The following is a 9,297-nucleotide window of genomic DNA, read 5'->3' on the forward strand; positions in this document are numbered from 1 at the left end:
CCCACCCCTCTTTTCCCTCTATTACAGTCCTTCCTTCCTCCATTCTTACCACCCTCCTTATACCTAACCCTAAACCTAACCCTAACCCTAACGCTAACCCCTTCTACCCCCCATTATATGTCCTCATCCGCTTATCAGCGAGATCATTCGTCCTTTAGTTTTTTGAGATTGGCTTATCTCACTTAGCTTATCTCTTGTTTTATGCTGTTGTTACATACATTTTGTTTGTTTCTCAGGTGGTAGGGTAAAATCTGGTACCAGTTACTCTATTTTGTCCATGTGTCATATTTTAAATCATTTTTCTTCAGTGTATTCCTGGGTGTACATTTTAACCAGCCTGATCCTCCCAACTGGACATTGAAATAGGTAAAGGTAGTGTCATTAGGGATCTAATGCCATGGCTTTGTTTCCTTGCGGTGTTCTGCTCAGGTTCCTTTGCATATATGGAAGGAAATCAACACTGCTATGTTTGTGAGATGTCAGAAGTCTCAGCACAAAGAGGAGATTTAGGATAGAATATGCTGATGTGTTTTGTTTAAGTTGCTCTCTTCCTAACGTAGTCAACATCTTTGAAGAAATGATTACAGAGACATAACTTGAAGACAAAAAAAATGTAAACCAAGTTTAGAAGATAATGTGAATACTCAAGTTTGTTTACCTTCAGTGAATAACTAACTATAATATTAGAATAGGGAAAAATATCTCAAAGAAATATGATTTTGAAATTTGGAATGACTCTTTCTTCCCCAGAAATACAAACACATTCACAATTATCTATGTAAGCAAATTCAAAACTTAACTTTCCCCCCAACTTATATAAATTCATAGAGTTGCAAAGAAAATTTTCAATCTACATAGAATTGATCAAAATAAAAATATATAAGAATATTAGAATAGAATTAGGAAACAAAAACAATGCCAGTTTTACCAGATTGCATTATTAAAGCCCTATTAACATGGCCTCCTGAGTTAAGCTATTACATTGTAGGAGAGTGGGAGGGGTAAAGGTTACTGCCAAGGCTTGGCATTGCTTCAGGGTGGCTACAGGAAGTGAGAAAAAGCAAGGAGACTTGTTCCAAGTGTCCTCAATTGTAGAATTAAGATTGAATGCTGGAAGTTACAGGGAAATGGATTTCACACATGTAAAAGCAAGATTTTAAGATGTCCAGAGACTCCTAAAAATAGAGTAAGCTTCCTGGTCCAGCAGTGGGATTTCATCTGTGGATCCGTCAAAGGCCAAGTGACCATTAAGCCTCACACATGGTTGTAGAAAAATTTTTTCCAAGCTTTAGCAATTTAAAAACTTGTATTCACAATATATCTTATTTATGGACCATGTTTTAATTTTTTATCTTAAAATGATACCTTTTCGCATAAATAAATTAATGTTATTGAAAATCTACTATCTTCCATACTGAAGATTTCATATCTTTGTTTCATATTTTTCCCTGAAAGCCTTTAAAATAAGCACATCACTTAATATGTTGGCTCAGGTACTATTGCAGAGGAGGAGACCTGCAGAGCTGGAGCAATGGCGGGAAGCCGGTCACTCTTCTTGTGATTTCTCAGGAAGAATTTCAAACAAGTCACACATGGTGGCGGGCAGGAGTTTATTTGGAAGGAGAAGAACAAGAGAGAAGCATTCAGTACAGGCACTGAGTGGCCTGCACTGTCTCTGAGGACAACTTTTAAGGACTTGGGGTCCCTTTGTTCTTATATTCTCCCGGACCCTCTTAAGTGTTTAATTACCCCATGGGAGAGCTTAAAGTGAGCTTCTTATGGGAGGGTCATAAAGACCTACTCACAGGGGTTGGTGGTGACACGGTCTTGATGATAAGGAAGTGTCCCAGAGACCTGGTCACAAGAGAGAGTGGTGACATAGTCTGAAACCAGTAGTTTCCTTAAGGAGTTATAATTAACTATTCTGGAGATGTTTTGGACATATCAGTCCCCATTTTCTGGTCTTGAAATTATGGTTTCCTCCAGGGATTATAGTTAAATATGACTGGGGTGGTTTTAACATGCCTGTTTTCCAGATGATTGCCTGTAAGGATAAAGTTCCTTGTAGTTTGGGTCCTGTCGCTCGTGGATTTTAGTGTGTATGTGTAGTGTCTGCCCTGTAAGTTACTGCCCTTTATTGTCCTTTCCCTACCCACCTGCTTAAGGCTACACTGTCTACCTAACAGTCCCCTCTAGTGTGACCTTACGTACCTTCAGGAGCACACATTTCAACTTTGGGAAACCTATTATATAAAAAAGGCGTATAAGCACAGAAAGGGACCTTTAATATCCCTTGGGACCTATAATGCAGAGCAGATGATAATCACTGCACCGTGACTATTTTCCTTCTTGCTGCAAAGCACAGAGCCCTTCAGATAGTCACAAAGAACCTAACCCACCTTATTGTGGTTCCCATCTGCGTATCAGAGAGAACATTTGGCCTTTGGTTTTTTGAGATTGGCTTACTTCCTTAGCACGACAGTCTCCAGATCCATCCATTTACTGGCAAAAGTCATAAAGCCATCTTTTTATGGCTAAGTAATATTCCATTATGTATATATACCACAATTTCTTTATCCAATCATCATTTGAAGCGTACTAGGTTGGTTCCATAGCCTAGTTACTGTGGATTGAGCTGCTATGAATGTTAATGTGGCTGCATCACTGTAATATGCTGATTTTAAGACCTTTGGGTATATGCTAAAGAGTGGGATAACTGGGTCAAATGGTGGTTCCATTCCACATTTTCTGAGAAATCACCATACTGCTTTTCAGAGTGATTGCACCAATTTGCAGTCCCACCAACAATATATGAGTGTACATTTTCCTCACCAACATTTATTGATACTTGTGTTCTTGATAATTGCCATTCTGACTGGAGTAAGATGGAATCTCAGTGTAGTTTTAATTTGCATTTCTCTAGTTGCTAGGGATGTTGAACGTATTTTCATATATTTGTTGTGTCCATAGACTTTTATCATTTTAAAAGTACTTTTACTTTAATTATCTTTTTTTTAAAATTTTTTTTATACTGAGCTCTGCATAGAGATAGCAGAAATGAGAAAAAAAAGTACATAAAGTTGCATTAAGCCTATATCACACAAATAGTTCATGATAAGCTAGGTCTAAATACAGTAGTCAAAGTAGTCTTGTTAAATTCTTTTTTGTTTTGATTTAAGGTAAAAGAGAACTCACAGCATACCAATACCTCTCTCCAAATATCCTCCCCTTTTTCTAATCTTTACGCTCTCTACTCCCTATGTGGTTAAAAAGATCTAGTTTTTGAAGATCTTCTTTGAAAATCTGATAATATTTAAGCTTCTAAATATTATTGTCAGCTTAGTAGAAACAAACAGTAATATATTAACCAAAGATGCCTTCAGTAAAATCCTGAATGTGCAGAACTACGGGACAAAGCTCAGTTTTATCAGCAAGTAAATAATAAGAGAGAAAAAGAAGGAGGAGGAGAATCTAAAAATTAAGAAACTAAGGATTTTGTTTGGATCCTAACTCAAACATCCCAACTATAAAATAATAATAATAATAATAAGAGACTGTCAGTGAAATGTAAACACTGGCTGGATGTTTGATATTAAGGAAAGATAGGTAAATTTTTCAAAGGAAAATGGCATTGTGGCTTTGTTAAACATTGAAGACACTTATCTTTTAGCAATACTTATCTATAGATGAGATAATATGTCTAGAATTTGTTCTAAAAAATGTGCTGGTGGAGAAACGGAGGACAGAAATTAAATATGACTAGTCAGTGTTGAAACTAATGAGTGGGTACAAAGGTCTTCATTATACTATTTGACATATTTCTGTAAATACTTTAAAGTTTTCAGGAAAATAAAAACTAAGATACTGCTTCATGGCTTCGCAACTCCATCTGAAGTGTGGCATCGATTGTCCGGATGCCTCGATTGAAACATGCACTTACCCTTTTTTATTCAATGTGTTACAGGTGCCTACATGGCCAGTCCATGGACTGTCTGATACTCTTGCTCACTTTCACCATGTTCTCTTTCTCCTTCTTCGAAATTTGACTTGGACAACTGCTCCACTCTTTACCAGAGCCCTTCAACATGATGGCCAGTCATACCACTTAGGAGTAGCATAGTGCAGAAAACAACTCCCGGGATTTTCAGTCTATGCCACTTTCTTCTACTCTGGCAATCTGAGATTAAACAAGTTCTATCATGAAGTTTTGCAGAGGAGACAGATACGTTTCTTATCAGTCTCAAGGGAGTGACTTCATTTTGAGGCCAAGTACTTTAAATTAAATGCACTGATGCCTCCCTTTTTACAGCCCTTTAACATAATATTTTAATGCAGATGATTTATGGAATATCAGTTGCACTTCTGGAGTACACTGGAATTAAATGTCGGTTAGAGTCTTTTCCTATGATGACATTATGCCATTCTAGATCCTTTCTCTGTAAAATTGCTTCTGCTTTTTTAGTATCTGCCATAAATTTTATGATTGATTGCAGATATTTGTCCACGGGGCCCAAAGCCCTTACACTTCTTTCTTGTGTTGCATTCTTTATTAGGTCACCCAAAAATAACAGTGCCAAAAGCCGTTAAGAAGACAGACATTTAGAGGAATTTTAGGGTAAAGCTCATGGAAAGCAAATAAAAAGAAGGAGCCACATAATATTCCCTGCTTAGTGTTTCACTTTCTCTAAACTCAAAATTCTTCTTTTTATAACATGAGTAAAAGAGAGGGCAAATTAAACTTTCTCACTACTATTAAACATTACAAGTTACAGATGTATTTCAACTAGACATCATTAATATGTCATAAATTATCTAAATTCTCTTTCCCTTTTCAGAAAAGGCAAGGAAATCTCTCTCTCTCTCTCTCTCTCTCTCTCTCTCTCTCTCTCTCTCTCTCTCTCACACACACACACACACACACACACACACACACAGAGAGAGAGAGAGAGAGAGAGAGAGAGAGAGAGAGAGAGAGAATGACACCAAATTCATATCATTAAATAGAATTCCCCAATATCCTAATTTCAGTTCTTTGCACACTCAGTTAATATTTGTGGGCATGCGAAAATAACCAAGAAATTACAATTTCATTGACCAGAATACTTAATAATTGCAATTTAATCTCTTAATAACAATTGAGAAAGAGACCAAAGATTGGCCTTGACATATTTTCTGGTTAAACAGGTACAGACATAAAACAGGTCTTGGCCCTTAAAATTCAAGATAAAATGCTGAAAATACATTACAACTCATCACCCAAAATTGAGAAGCAAATTTGAAAAGTAAATTCATTGGATTAAGTAAAGTTTTTCTTGCAACAGGTGAGAACGATAAACCAAATTAGCCTAGTAATGTTTATAATATAATCACAAATTGAAGAATTCAGAAAAGGAAATAAGAAGGATAAGTTGACTCTGAAAAAAAAAAAAAAAGATCTATGGCCCAGAAGTGCACTGAGAACTGTCAAATATTGAAGGACCCTGACCAAGGAATAACTGCTGATGCTAGAGTTATCAGTCAGAAGAGGGGGGAAAAAAAAAAAAAAAAAAAACCAGAGCAAACACAACTATGCAAAAAAGCAAATTGTCCTCAAAGGATTTCATATTTTTATTGATAGACTGGCCTTTTGAATGACATTGCTGAACATTAAATGGGTGTTTAGTGCTTGGAAACAATTGTATAGAGATTGCATATTATGTATTAGAAACTGTCCTAAGCTCTGCACCATTCTTTTTACTATTACTTTTTTTTATTCATTGTATGTATATGGGTACAACTTTCATTTCTCTGGTTGTACACAAAGTAGAGTCACATAACCCCATATTAATCCTACAAGAAGGTATTCTGTCATGCATGGTATTACTTATGATAATAGTAAGTGCAGTAAACTCCACAGGAATGGAAAGGGCAAATCATCTGCGGGCAGGACCTGTTGGAAAACACAAGGGACAGCCTGTAGGGATAACCACACCATTATCAGATTGGAGAGAATCAGGCCGGCTACTGTTTTCCATCCACTGGACTCTTCAAAATCTTCCCCAGGTTGGAAAGTTGTGAAGGGATATTTTATGCCTGATAGTAAAGACCTGCCTATTTATTTTTTTAAATATTGCAAAAGTCAGAATGAAAGCTGCTTTAAAAATGGTAGGATTTAGTTTAAATTCAGAAGACCTGTCTTGGTTGTTAAAAAAAAAAAAAAAAAAAAAAAAAAAAGTACAATTTCTCTAACACCAGATAGCAATATAAATTGTGGACTCACTTTCTCTCAGTATTTTTATGATTGAAAGAAAAAAAGCCACTGCCAGCCTACTTGGAAACTGGAGGATGGACTAAAAGACTGCAGGGATTCCTGTGTGGTAGTTGATTTGGGAATAATTTCAGGGCAGAACAAATGCAGTCTACTGTTAGGTCTTTGGCTTATTCCCAAGGAACTGAAAGGAAAAGATCGGAATAAGAACATTTGGTTATATGAACTTATTAAGATGTCTTAAATATACTTACATCCAAATCCTTGAGGATGTGAAAAATAGGTTTCTACTGCCCTTCTTGTATCTAGTATCTGCTGTCCTAGGCAAATTTAGCCCTGGTGTATCCCTAGCACTGAGGCAGAGGTTTCAAATTACTGATGAGGTCTTCTGCCTCTTTAAAGGTGGTATTAAGAGTACCTCAGAGTTCTGAGCAATATCGTCCCTTTTTAGATCTGTCCATTCATCATGATCCCGTGCCAGAATTTGTTAGGTAAACATGATTGACAGACAGCCATCTTTATCCTTTATATGGTTGGAGGTCAGCCCTGGTGGAAAGTAATGCTTTTTTAATTAGCTGTTAGAGGATTGAGTTTCCTTTGTGTGGACTGCATACTGCTCTCTCTCTCTTTCTCTCTCTCTCTCTGTGCGCCAAAGTAGCTATCTCTTATGCCTTGCATGCTCCGTATAACTCAGATGACTGAAGAACAGTCATAAAAGATTCATATTGAAACTGTTTTTATAAAAATTTGCACAGCTGGCAAAAAAGTATATAGAGAAACATACTTGGAATAACAGAGTTCTCAGAAAGGAAAATGAGCTACATTTTTAAAGGCTGTCTTGGCAAATAGTGGCAGCAAAGAGAAAACTTTTGTCACAATTCTAATTCTTCTGTTGCAAAAATAAAATAAAATAAACATAATTTTTAACTGTAATGTGCAAAATATAATTTCCCTCCTAGGAATTGGTCCTTCCATTTAAAGGTAAAATAAACCCCCAAAACCGTTTTGGTTTTGGCAGAGTTTGCAAAAAAAACAAAGCAAGCATTCGTGACTAATTCAATGGCACTGAACTTCTTCCGCATCTTTTGTGAGGCAGGATGTTCATTTCAGAAAAAGATGATGATTTTTGTGCCTAAAACAATTAATCCAGCAATATGCGAAACCACTGTGAAATGAAGAATGGGTTTGCACAAAATATTAATACATATTCAAAACACATGCTTTTTATTTAAATGTAAAATCCTTGGTTACAAAAAGGAAAACTCTAAAGCTTATAATATAAACTTCTAAGTAGTTTGTAAGAACAGTGATTAGATGTGATAGTCTAGTATAAGAGTTAATATTACATAAGATCCTGAAAATGAATTTTCTACCCATGAACCAAAAATATAATCAAGCATTTGTATGCAATGTATAAATAGACCCAAATTCTCTCTCTGTTGTGTAGTTTCATATCTGAAGTTATCTGTTGATTTTCTTTATTGTTTTCCGTATTCGATTTGATTGATTTCTGCTTTTCTTTATTATTTTTTTTTCCTCACTGGGCTTACTATACTTAAAAATTTTTCAATTCCTTAAGGTGAAGCTTAGATGATTGACTTGAAATCTTTCTTCTTTTGAGATCTTTCTTCCATCATGAGCTCATTCTTTTTTAAAAGGTAGTATGGAATTGAAGAGCAGAAATTTGGAGCCAGACTACCAGGTTTTGAATCCCAATTCTACCATCTACTAACTGTGATCCAGAGAAAATTACTTAAGTTTTCTGAACCTCAGTTTCCTTGTCTTTTAAATGAGACGAAAATATTTTTGCTTTTTGGATTACTTTAAGGAATCAATGAAAATATAGCTGTGAAGAACTTAGAAGTTCTTTCAAATATGTGTAACTGGTGTGCTCTTATTGCAAAGAAGGTACATTCATATGTATATGTTCATCATGTATATTCTACGTTAAATAAGCTAACATCATTTCAATAACACCAACATTTGTAAATAATTCTTTCTTTTTCTTAATTTAGCCTCATTTCTCACTGTATAAACAAAATATTGGGTTGTATTTAGGAATGAGGAGGAAAACTCATCTATATGTTGATGACAGTTATCACTCAATGGTGGTCTCTAAGCCAACCATATGCAATTTCACTCCAGACAGATTTGGAGAGGTCTCTGATGCATGTCTTGTTTATGACAAGAATTAATGAACTGTAAACTTTCTTTACTAGCTAATTTGACTCCAAAAAATTAATTCCTTAGAAAGCTACATATTTTTCTCTTTTGAGTGACCTGATGGGTATATTGTTTAAACAAACAACAACCCACAAAACCAAATAGTTCCTTAACAGCCATGACTATCTGACCAGATGAAGTGCACAAGTTAAGATTTTAAAAAATCAAGAATGAAGTGATTTTAAGAGAGATTGCCCAAGATGTAACTTTGTTAGTTTAGTTTTTGACATTAGGCAGGCAAAATCTTTCTTCCTGTATCTTGCAACTTGAGAAAGAAAAATTGGTCTGCACACTCTGAAACATGGACTATATTTGATGTTACATGAATTTTTAGCTTGCTAAAGTTGAGTTTTTCCCACAAAAGGGTCATAATGGTTGTCAAAGAAATCTACATGTAAAATTTGTTTACTGCAGCTTAAACAAGCCATTTAATCTGGAACCGGTCTGGTTGCATGTAAAGTTTCTAACCAAAGCACCAGCAGAGTTACGTGGTATTCATCTTAGAGGTTTTCTTTTCCCCAACTTTTAGCCAACATGTGGCATCTTTGCTTTCAGTGCATGTTTGGGAGTTGTAAGTTTTTAGGCAAGAAAATTAAAATGAGGGAGGAAACTCAATTTCACTGAGCATTTATTATGTACCAGGTACTGTGCTAGGTAAGCCCCCTGCATAGTCTCTCATTTGGTAAATTAAATAACAGCAAAATTGGAAATGACTTTCAAAACCAATGCTTGCAAGAGGATTGCAAGTTTGCAAAAATGAACTGTTTGTGTCTATTAGAATATGACTCATTAAAGAAGATTTTTAAATGCTTATTTGCAGAAGATAC

This window comes from Sciurus vulgaris (assembly GCF_902686455.1).
Source record: "Sciurus vulgaris genome assembly, chromosome: 7".
NCBI classification, from domain to species: domain Eukaryota; kingdom Metazoa; phylum Chordata; class Mammalia; order Rodentia; family Sciuridae; genus Sciurus; species Sciurus vulgaris.